The following is a 12,263-nucleotide window of genomic DNA, read 5'->3' on the forward strand; positions in this document are numbered from 1 at the left end:
ATATGGCCATTTGATATGCTGCGATATGTGCACGTTCGATTTGATCGACATGTTGTGGCGCCGGCGTCGGGCGACCACTTTTACATTTCTTAGAGTCTCCTGATGGGAACCGGCTATGGCATGTTTTCTGTTATGCATTTGCTTATGTTTTATGAGTAAGCATTTCTGATACTCCGGTTTTTACATTTATGTTCTGTATTCTCTGTTCGGTTATGATTCTGTTTATCGTATTTTATGCTTTACATACTCAGTACATATTCAATACGGCCCCCATTCTTCGGGGGCTGCGTTTCATGCCGCGCGGTACACCCGGATGACTAGAAGACATTATAGAAGACGTTTCGGCGGCATTGGCAAGCTCCTTTTGCTCGGAGTCTTTTTGCCGAGTCAAAGTGTGTATGCTATATGTTCGGCTATACATTAGAGACTTTGCGGACGAGTGTGGGTTCGGATGTCGGTTACGTGGCGGCTCCACCGGCGTCATGTCATTGTGTTATGCCATAATTTTCATATGATTACATATTCGTCGATTTGTACACTACAAAGGATATTTCCAGAACATTTGTTGTATTTTGTCATTTTCGTTTGATTAATAGTCCGGAAGTTTATGTATGTATGTAATAAGAGTCCGTGGGTTCGCTCGGCTCCGAATGTGGGGACGGGTGCCCATCACACCCTAGAAAAATCAGGGTGTGACAATAATCTCCCGGCTCATGAGTGAAAGCATCTAATTTGTACTGTTTGATGGAGTCATCCAGCTGTGGGTGTCTTAGAAACACCATCGAAAATTAGCCGTCGTTCTTCAAATATCTTTCTCGACGGCTGTCCACCAGTCTCAGTCCCGGCCATCCATTGATCATACAACTCCTTTGACCCTTTGACCGAGAACCGCAGCTTGTCTTCGTCCAATCGCTTTGTCCTTGAGACCAGTTTGCGACCCTTAGGCGGCGTCCCATCAGCCGGATCACTGCCCTGACTAAGACCCCGGAGTCACTCTCCGTGACAGTGCGGGTGGCAGCCCGCCCTTGATGTTTCTGCCTCAGAATCCCCCTCTTCAGACTGGGAGGCTTCTGATGCAGACTTTGATGGCGTCATAGTTGAGGGCTGGGCTGATGGGGTTGCCACTGTAGCATGGGTGGGCCTCCCCCGGACTTTTGGTGGCGGGATAACCTCGGCCGCACTCGGATCGATTGGTCCTCTTCCGAAGTGGAAGGTTCATCTATCAACCTAGAACCCGAGCGCGCTTTCTTTTTCTTGCTCGGGGTGTGGGCCCCCACTTTCGTTGCTCTTCTCTTCTGACCCATTCCTGCAAAAGATGGAGCATATTAGGCACAATGGAACATTCCACCAAACTTGTCTCTGCTTAAGATCCAGTTTCTGTCTGTGGTCGTAAACCCAAAAGACGGACCGTAAATCACTTTACGGTCCATAAAATGTGACCGTAAACTGCATTTTTCTCAGCCAACATTCTGTCCAATGTTAAAATCTTTAAATACGGACCGTAAAGTACAATACGGTCCGTAAATTACGATCGTGTTTCAGACCACAGACCCAGACATCGTTTCATTTGAAGATTTCAATGCACAGCTCGGTTTCACGTATTTCGGGGATGAGGTTACTCAGACTTCACCTACTGTTCATTCTATTTTGTCAATTCCCGCAGAGTCAAGCCATTGGTGGGCAAACCAAAACTTCAAATTTTTAAAGTTTTGAAGTATGGAATGCCCTCCAACCCATTTGGGTGGAATGACAATGACCCACAAGAATTTGAAAGAATTTAAAAATATTCATCCCCCACAAGATCATTAACCAAGCTAAATTTCACAGAAATAACAAGAAGAGCACTGGGGAGAGTTAATCATACCTTGAAACTGATGAATTGGAGCTCAATAAACACAGATATTTAGGGCGCAACTTCAATTACAACCGAATTTAAACCTAGGGCAGTGGGGGATTGTGAGATTATATGGGTTTGGAGGTGGGTGGTGTTTGTGTGAATGTTGGTGGTACGGAAATGGGGAAGAAGAAAGGAATTGGACTGGGGATCGTGGGGTGTAGAGAGATGAAGATGAAACGTGAAGATGGAGAGGGGATTAATGGAGGGAAATCGTGATGGAAGTGCTGTGGTAATGGAGGGAATGACAGAACTGTTCGATGCCCTTTGATTTAAATCGTCGATGTAATTTAAGTCGTTATTTTTTTTTTTTTTTTTTGTTTTAATTCGAAATACGGACCGTAAATTGATTTACGTCCCGTATCTTAGAGATGTTATGGCGGCAGTACACTGTAGTCTCATGTTAGTTTACGTTCAGGTTTACGGACCGTATTGTGAAATACGGTCCGTCCTAAGCTGTCGTAAACTAGCATGTTCATTACAGAGCTCACTGTTTTGCAGTATTGTTAAATACGCCCTGGTTTACGAGCCGTATTGTGTAATACGGTCCGTAAACTTCAGGCGTCTTTTGCAATGCTGCTGAACAGTGTTTGACAACTGAACTTACCTGCGGTTCAGCAGAATTCCTCTGGCATATATTCCTGCACCAAAACAACCATTACCCTATATGTATGAAGAACAACAAAGAGAAATAAACATTACACTTGGGTTGCCTCCCAAGAAGCGCTTGATTTAACGTCGCGGCACGACGGTGGTGACCAATCACTCCTTGTCTTGGTACACCAGATCATTGTTCGTTCCAAGGTGTTTCAACCTGTAGCGATCAACGACCCTATCCTCCGAAATCATGCCATGGTAGTGCTTCAACCTCTGCCCATTCACCTTAAATGTCCGAGTGCCATCTCCGGACCTCAACTCAACCGCCCCATGGGGAGAAACACCTACCACCTCAAATGGACCAGACCACCTGGATTTAAGCTTACCCGGTAGCAACTTCAACCGAGAGTTAAACAAGATACAGAGTCACCCTTGTAGAACTCTCGCTTCAGAATCTTCTTGTCATGGTATTGCTTCATCCTTTCTTTATAAAGGGCTGCACTCTCATACGCCTGGTACCGAAATTCATCCATCTCATTTAATTGGAACAACCGCAGCTTGGTTGCTTCCTCCCAATCCATGTTCAGCTTTTTCAATGCCCACATAGCTTTGTGTTCAAGTTCAACCGGCAGATGACAAGCTTTTCCGAATACAAGCTTGAAGGGTGAAGTCCCAATTGGAGTCTTGAAAGCCGTACGGTATGCCCATAGAGCATCATCGAGCTTGCGGGCCCAGTCAGTTCTATTGGCATTCACTGTCTTTGCTAGAATACTTTTGATCTCCCTATTGGACACTTCAACCTGTCCACTTGTCTGGGGGTGATAGGGCGTTGCCACCCTATGCTTTACACCATACTTCTCCATCAGTCCCGTGAACGCTTTATTGCAAAAGTGGGATCCACCATCGCTGATTATTGCCCTCGGAGTACCAAAACGAGTAAATATGTTCTTCTTAAGAAACCCCATAACACTCTTGGCTTCATTATTAGGTAAAGCCACCGCTTCAACCCATTTTGACACATAATCCACAGCTACCAAGATGTATTTCATTCCACGAAAACTCACAAAAGGCCCCATAAAGTCGATCCCCGGACATCAAACACTTCCACCTCCATAACAAAATTCATAGGCATCTCTTGCCTTCTCGCCGATATTCCTTGCCTCGACACCGATCACGGGACCGCACCAAAAGATTAGCATCATGAAAGATAGTCGGCCAATAGCCGCACTCAAGTACCTTAGGCAGTCCGAGTTCCACTATGATGACCCCCAACGGAGAGTCATGGCATGCCTTTAGAATTGCCATCACTTCATTTTCCGGAACACATCGCCGAATGATGTTGTCGGCGCATGTTCGGAACAAATAAGGCTCGTCCCGATATCGCCGGCATCCCGCAAGAATTTCTTCTTTTGGTAGGCTTTGATATCTTCCGGAATTATACCGTGACCAAATAATTTGCAATATCAGCATACCATGGTGCCACCTCCATGTGCACAGCCAACACCCTCTCATCCGGAAAAGCATCATCAATATCAAGCTCATCAGAAGGTCGCCCAGCCTCCTCAAGTCGAGAAAGATGGTCAGCAACCTGATTTTCAGTGCCCTTGCGGTCTTTTACCTCAAAATCAAACTCTTGCAAAGACATAAAGCACCCATCCGATCGATCGCGGCTTTGCTTCCTTCTTTGCCATGAGATATCTCAAGGTGCATGATCGGTGTAAACCACAACTTTGGACCCCAACAAGTAGGCCCGAAACTTCTCAAAAGCAAACACAATGGCAAGCGGCTCTTGCTCGTCACCGTGTAATTCATCTGGGCAGCATTCAGTGTTCTGCTTGCATAATAGATCGGATGCATAATTTTATTGTGATTCTGCCCGAGCACAGCACCTATTGCAAAACCACTAGCGTCACACATTAGTTCAAATGGCAGGGACCAGTCAGGGGCAACAATAATAGGAGCAGTGGTAAGACGCTCTTTCAACTCATCAAACGCCTTTCGGCATTTATCATCAAACACAAATTTAGCCTCCTTTTCAAGAAGCTTGCACAATGGATTGGCAACTTTGGAAAAATCTTTGATGAAACGCCTGTAGAACCCAGCATGCCCCAAGAAACTTCGGACACCTTTGACTGAGATAGGTGGAGGAAGTTTTGAAATCACATCAATTTTTGCTTGATCGACCTCGATTCCCTTTTCGGAGATTTTGTGACCGAGGACGATTCCTTCCTTCACCATAAAATGGCATTTCTCCCAGTTCAGCACCAGATTAGTCTCCTCACACCTTTTTAACACTTGACCCAGATGGCCAAGACAATCTTCAAATGAGTCACCCACCACGGAAAAATCATCCATGAACACCTCCAAGAAATCCTCTACCATGTCAGAAAAAATGGACATCATGCACCTCTGAAAAGTGGCTGGTGCATTACACAAACCAAAAGGCATCCGTCGGAACGCAAATGTCCCATAAGGGCATGTAAAGGTGGTCTTCTCCTGATCCTCCAAGGCGATGTTGATCTGATTGTAGCCCGAATAACCATCAAGAAAACAATAGTAAGAACGCCCTGCTAACCTGTCAAGCATCTGATCAATGAAGGGCATAGGAAAATGGTCCTTGCTAGTGGCTGTATTGAGCTTGCGATAATCCATGCAAACTCTCCATCCGGTGACAGTTCTGGTCGGGATCAACTCGTTCTTTGCATTTGGCACCACAGTGATGCCGCCCTTTTTAGGAACACATTGGACCGGGCTCACCCATTTACTATCAGCAATCGGGAAAACCACTCCAGCATCTAACCACTTGATGATCTCCTTCTTGACTACCTCTTGCATGTTCTCGTTCAGTCGCCTCTGATGCTCTACACTGGGTTTACTACCTTCCTCTAACTGAATTTTGTGCTCACAGATCCCAGATGGAATACCCCGAATGTCAGCTATGGTCCACCCAAGAGCACGCCTATACTCCCTCAACACCTCCATAAGCTGTACAACCTGTTCCTCATTCAGTAGGGCTGACACAATCACTGGCAATGTATTTTTCGGACCCAGGAACTCATACTTCAGATGTGAGGGAAAATTTACTTGGCATGATTAATCAGTTTAAGCTCCAATTTAGGTGGCTCAATGATAGAAGGCTTTGCTGGCGGAGTCATTCTATTTTCCAGATCAAGATTCAACTTCTTTGGTTGGTAAGAATATGATCCCAACCCAACAAGTGAATTTACTGTCTCCACATAACCTTCCATATCTTCAGCATCAAAATTAACGAGAATACCCGCTAAAGCTTCACCCAAACTTTCTTCTTCCATCTTGAACTCCACTGCTTCATCAATAATGTCAACCGAATCAATTACCGAAATGCTCTCGTAAGCACTTGGTAACTTCATCCCTTTGCTGGCCTGAAATGTCACTTCTTCATCGTTGACTCGGAACTTGATTTCATTTTTTTCCGAATCCATCAGAGCTCTCCCTGTAGCAAGGAAAGGTCTCCCCAGAATAATAGGAATGTCCCTATCAACAGCACAGTCAAGAATTACAAAGTCAGCGGGCAACATAAAAGCACCAACCCGCACAAATACATCATCAACCACCCCAACAGGTCTCTTGATAGACCTATCAGCCATCTGCAACCTCATAGTCGTCGGCCTTGGCATCCCCAAACCTGATTGTTTGTATATAGCAAGGGGCATCAAATTAATACTCGCCCCATTATCACACAAAGCGCGAGCAAAATCATGGTGCCCAATAGAACAAGGAATGGTGAATGCCCCAGGATCTCCCTTTTTCTGAACAGTGGTAGTTGAGATGATGGAACTCACAGTGTGAGTCAAACTTACGGTTTCATGTTGAACCGTTTTCTTCTTAGTCAGCAAATCCTTTACATATTTAGCAAAACCTGGCATCTCCTTGACAGCATCCAAGAAGGGAAAATTAAGAGATAACTGCTTCAGCTGATCATGAAATTTCTCAAACTTAGCATCTTCCCTCTTCTTTACCAACCTTTGAGGAAAAGGTGGTGTAGATTTGAAAAGCTGAGTCAAGGGGCGGAGAGCCCCTTTCCCAGGCTGCTTGCTCGTGTTTTCAGCTGGTCTCGCAATCTCCGGAATATCAGCAACCTTCTTGTCAGTAGCATTTTCATCAACAACAATGGGTGCTTCAGCCTGCACCTCATCCTCTTCATCTATCGGCTCAAGATCAATCACCTTCTCATTAGCCCCTCGGAGTGTTTTACCACTCCTAGTAGTGATGGCAAACACGCTGTTTACACCGCCTCCGCTATTCTTTGGATTTGGAATAGTGTCACTCGGAAGTCCTCCCTTTTTAGGAGGGTGCTGCTCTCTGGATATATCCCTCATCTGCGACTCAAGCTTCTGAATAGCCGCTGTGTGAGAACCCACTGTTTCTGTCAGCCCAGATAAAGTCCTTTCAGACTTCGATTGATTAGCCAGAATCTTCTCAAGCATTGCTTCAACTTTTGAACTACCCTGCTCTGATGACTGCCCTTTCGGTGGTATATAAGGATTGGAACTCTTGTTCCCAAAATTGTTGCTTTGTTGTTGTAGCCCCCTTGGTTCGCACCACCATAGTTATTGTTGTAGTTCCCGAGTTGTTGTAGGCACCACGACCTTCCGAGGTCTCCATTGGTTCGATTCTGGTTCGATAGCCACCCGGTAATTTCGTCTCGGATAACCCCCGAGAGTTATTAACATAATTAGCATCTTCAACCTGCATAGGTGGCCCATCAAGAAACGGACCATCTTGAGCATGGTACATCCCTTTTTGTAGAACTGCATCATCCTCACAAACATTTACCTTTTTGATTTGAGATTCATCAAACTTCTTCGTCAGCAAGGAAATATTTGTTGCAAGCTCTGCCAATGTCTGTTGGGTGTCCTGATTCTCCTTCACTATATTCTGAAGCATAGCACTACCGTAGGGTATCACATCAGCATTGTTCGAGTGCCAAGCCTGATTATGAGTTGTCAGCTTGTTAAGTATGGCGGTCACTCGTCGAAAGGTCTTGTCCATAAAACACCCATCAGCTGCATTGTTAGCTACTGACTGTGTCACCGGATCTAACCCTCGGTAGAACTTTTCCATTAATATATTCTCCGGAAAACCATGATTTGGGCTTTTCTGCAAATATTCTTTGAACCTCTCCCAAGCTTCATATAGTTGTTCCCCCGGTCGCTGCTTGAATTCATATATCTTGTCTCGAATCTCAGCCTTCTTGCTAGGGGGGTACCACTTTGTCAGAAAAACAGTTACCATTTCTGCCCATGAAGTAATAGAATTCCGGGGCAGCTTCTCGAACCATGTTCTTGCTTCTCCAGCTAAAGAATATTTGAATAACCTCAACCGAATAGCGTCCTGTGGAACATTTTTTTGGATGTGATTAGCACACACGTCCACAAAATTCTGCAAATGACGTTGAGGGTCATTTTCGGTAGAATTCCGAAAGTATCCCTCAAGTTTCAACAGCTGGTATAAAGTTGAGTCAATTTTCACAGTCGCAGCTCCAACTCGAGGTTGAACAATAGCAGATGCATAGTCTTCCTCTTGAGCAAGCTCAGCAAAAATATTCTCCTCATCAGACTCGTCTGTTTGATTGTTCAAACGATTCTGCTGATTACCAGCACGATGATTTCGCTGATTTTGATTCATGATCACCTGGTTTACACAAAGTAGCAAACAAGGTGTGATGGAATAAGAAAAAGACTTTAATCAAAGCAAACACTTATTTAGTAATTTCAAAACCGTATTCTCCGGCAACGGCGCCAAAATTTGATACGCTCAAATTACACCTATTAATGGTATAACGCGGACGTTGTCAAATATAGTAACCCAACAAGGTTGGGGTCGAATCCCACAGGGAATAGGGTGTGAAAAGGTTACTAAATTCGTAGATTGCTATTTTTAGGTCTGATGTCTTAATCCGATGATTTTGGTAAAGATTGGGTTTTTTAGTAACTGATTTCTAACTATTGATTTGATTGTGAATTTATGGTAAAAGAAGCTAAGGTTGTGTCCCCTTTAGATAGAGTGTATGATCATGGGTATTGATCTTGATATACTTCTAATGGATCATTATTTGAATGCACTTAATCTCTATATGAATCTATACTATTTTCCAATAGATAAAGATTATTTCTTTCTATGATTTTCCCAAATACAAGAAAGTGGTTAAGAAGAATGATTAATCATGCCAAGGAAATTCTTCTTATTCCTAAGTGAATTTATTAAACAAAGTTTAATGCTTTGAGTTCTTGTTGTTTATTCTTTCCAACCCTAATTATTTTCCCAAATAAATCAAGGTTTGTGGCTTTAATCAATGTTTGCAACCATTAATTATGAATGAAGAATGAAGAATAAACAAACCCTAATAATCCATTATTTGTATATCAATCACAACCCAATCACAAAACACCCATCAATTTGGGTTCACAACCCTAGTAAGGGAAATTAGCTATTCATGACAAAGAACAAGAAACAAGAAATTGAAGAGTTCATAATCGCTTACTTTGAATGAAAGAGGAATTGAGAATAATTGGATTGATGTTAGAACCTTCAAAAACTTGAGAGTATTTTATGTTCTAAGTCAAAAACTAAAAAATTGAGAGCTCTCTAATAAAACCCTACAATGAACTATTTATATGTTTGAAAAAATACACAAGTTACAGATTTTGCACTTCAGTCCCGTCATGATGAAATACGGTCCGTAAATCACTTTACGGACCGTAAGTGGTTCAAAGTGTTTACGCCCAGTCGTCTTCTAAATTCTGTGGAATCTCAATCTTCTAAGATACGGACCGTAAAGTGGTTTACGGTCCGTAAACCTCCTCGTCGTCTTTCAGCTTCCAAAAATCAGACTTTCTGCCAACTGCTTGACTGGTTAAATACGAAATGGAATACGGACCGTAAACTGAAATACGGTCCGTAAACCCACTCGTAAATCACCATCTTCCCAACTTGACTTTCGTTTCGAAATCCTTTAATACGACCATGGAGTACGGCCCGTATTGTAGAATACGGTCCGTAAATCGCATTTTACGACCTGTTCTTCACTTTCAACTGTGATCAAGTCAAATCTGTCCCTTTTCCTGAAAAACACTAGAAAGCACGTAAAATCACATGGACTTGCTTAAAAAACAAGTAAAACTTATAGCCAAAAAGCATCGATTGTGGCGTAAAATCACGCCACATCAACTGCTCTGATACCACTTTTGTCACGACCTGACTAGGGGCCATGACGGGTACCTCGAGCTTACTACCAAGCACCACTCATTACGCTAGTCATCCCACTTGTCCTGGACACATATAATCTCCAAGGCAATACATAAATATACATAAGCCCTCACTGCTGCAATAATGATATACAAAAATATACACTGATGTATCCATAAGACAACAACTACCCATGTATCCGTATCTACGAGCCTCTCTACTAGAGTACTGTGACATAAGGACGGGACAGGACCCCATCATACCTAAATATATACGCAAAATAATATACCAAGAGATAGCGACTCCGGAGTTGTGGAGCGCTCCTGTAAATCTGCTGAAGAGCTCCTAGGCGTCCGCACCGTCTCACTGTTTACCTATGGGCATGAACACAGCGTCCAAAAAGAAAGGACGTCAGTACGAAAAATGTACTGAGCATGTAAGACATGAATAATACTAGCAAAATGAAGAAGTAATGAAACATGAGGCGAAGATATAATATAGCCTATACGTCAATTGCCTCTTGGGCGAATACTATGCCTGCTTAACTTTAAAAGAAATCACATGTATGCATATCAAATATACCATTGTCGTTAACCCGCGTTTGGACAACTACCACACGCCGCCCACTAGTGGTGTCATGTCCGGCCATCAAGGCACGATGTTATCTCAAGCTACCCGCCTTAGCGGTGTCATGCCCAGCCATCTAGGCACGGTGTAATCATAAGCCGCCCGTCCTAGCGGTGTCATGCCCGGCCATCTAGGCATGATGTAATCTCATCATTATATACTTATCATAAAGCATGCATTAGATGTCACACCCTAATTTCTGATAGGGTATGATGGGCACCCGACCCTTACCTAGGGCCGAGCGAACCCGCTGACTACCGTAATACTCATAACCATACTGGGCCCACAAAACATAACATACGCACGTAATGAAAATTTTTCAAAAACAAACATGCAGTTCGTTCTTTTTTTTCAAACCAAAATAAAATCTACGCAATCGTATGGAAAGCCGCAATATAAGGCACAAGACTTCGGCTATATATAGCCGCTTGCCAAACACATCGGTAGCATAATGCATACAAACACACCGGCTTACATAGCCGCTACAAAACAGACCCGACATATCATACACTCGACACGTGCCGCAAAGTCTCTACTAATATCTCGATATCGTACAAGCACTCGGACTCGGCGGCATTAGGAAGAAATGGAACTCGCCAATCCGGTTCGGAACATCTTCTCGCTAACATCACCGACTCATCCGTGGGTACTGCGTGGCATGAAACGCGCCCCGAAGAAAGGGGTGAGTACGAAATATGTACCGAGCATGTAAAGCATAGCATACATCAAACGAGGTCATAATCAAAGTAGGGAGTACGAGAAAGCGAAGTCGTAATAACCCAACTACCCGGTACTCACATCCGACACACAAATCATACATACTCATACCGAACACATCCTAATCGTATTCGAAATAACATTAACCGATGTGGGATTTGCCTAAACCAATGTGGGATTTGCCTAAACCAATGTGGAATTTTGCCTCATCATTGGGTTTGCCCCACCACCTGGTTTGCCCCACCATCGGTGAACAAACTCATCATATCATCATATATCATCACATATCAAATGCGGTCCATAGGACCGGCGGACGTAACGTGGTCGCCACCCCATCGGCGCCACAACACGGCATAACACCGAAGTTTCAAATCTCCGTACAACCCCGAACATACCACACCACCACAACATATCATAAGCCATATCACAAAGATAACTCCATAAACGGAACCCGGCCCTATGGCGAGGTCTCGGGAACCGTAACACGGATAACACCGGAGTATATTATAGTGCGCACGATCACATACCGGTTCCGGATCCGGTGAAAGAGGTAATAACGAACGCACGAGCAGATCGTAAGTATCCATAATCATACAAATCATCATTTCAAACTCAACCGAATAACCAAAGCGAACTATTAGTTCAAATCAAAACAAGTCAAATCGGGTTTTCTTCTGAATCTCTCTCGGAAGCATATCAAACCGAACTTCAAAAACCATAGTTGCGTATCAAAATCATGGGCGTAAAACCCTTATTTCCAACTCGTTAGGTAAATAAATAATCATGCTTGGGATCGGAAAAGTGGTCGTATTAAATCCCTTTTTAAAAAAACTAGGTCATTCAAAACCAACATAGAAAAGTCGCGGGACCCACGGATGAGCGTCAACCCAATCCGGGCCCGCCTATAAAAATTTGAGTCCTTACTCGTCATGGAATCATTTGCGAAAGAATCAAAGCGATCCGAGCCCTTAGTCAAAAGTTATGAACGTTCGTAGTTTCGAAATCGTTTAGGAACATATCTTGTTTAAAAACAAAATTCTTTTGAAAATATAACTCTTTTGCAACCTTAGAAATTTAATCATACAAAAGACGTAAGGATCATAACTCGACCGTATTAAGGATACGAATATTAAGAAACATATAAGAATCGCTTACGCAGCATTTCAAACTCAATCATATCAAGGACATACGAACCATAGCC

At 43.4% G+C, this 12,263-nt stretch overlaps 1 non-coding gene across 1 annotated transcript; it reads left to right on the plus strand.

Moving 5' to 3' along the window:
• The first annotated feature begins 7,610 nt into the window (after positions 1-7,610).
• Positions 7,611-7,716, plus strand: LOC132042215 (small nucleolar RNA R71). Its single transcript, XR_009411388.1, has one exon. It is a non-coding gene; the product is annotated as a small nucleolar RNA R71 (small nucleolar RNA).
• Positions 7,717-12,263: the final 4,547 nt, after the last annotated feature.

This window comes from Lycium ferocissimum, unplaced genomic scaffold (genome assembly GCF_029784015.1).
Source record: "Lycium ferocissimum isolate CSIRO_LF1 unplaced genomic scaffold, AGI_CSIRO_Lferr_CH_V1 ctg14121, whole genome shotgun sequence".
In the NCBI taxonomy this organism is placed as follows: Eukaryota; Viridiplantae; Streptophyta; class Magnoliopsida; order Solanales; family Solanaceae; genus Lycium; species Lycium ferocissimum.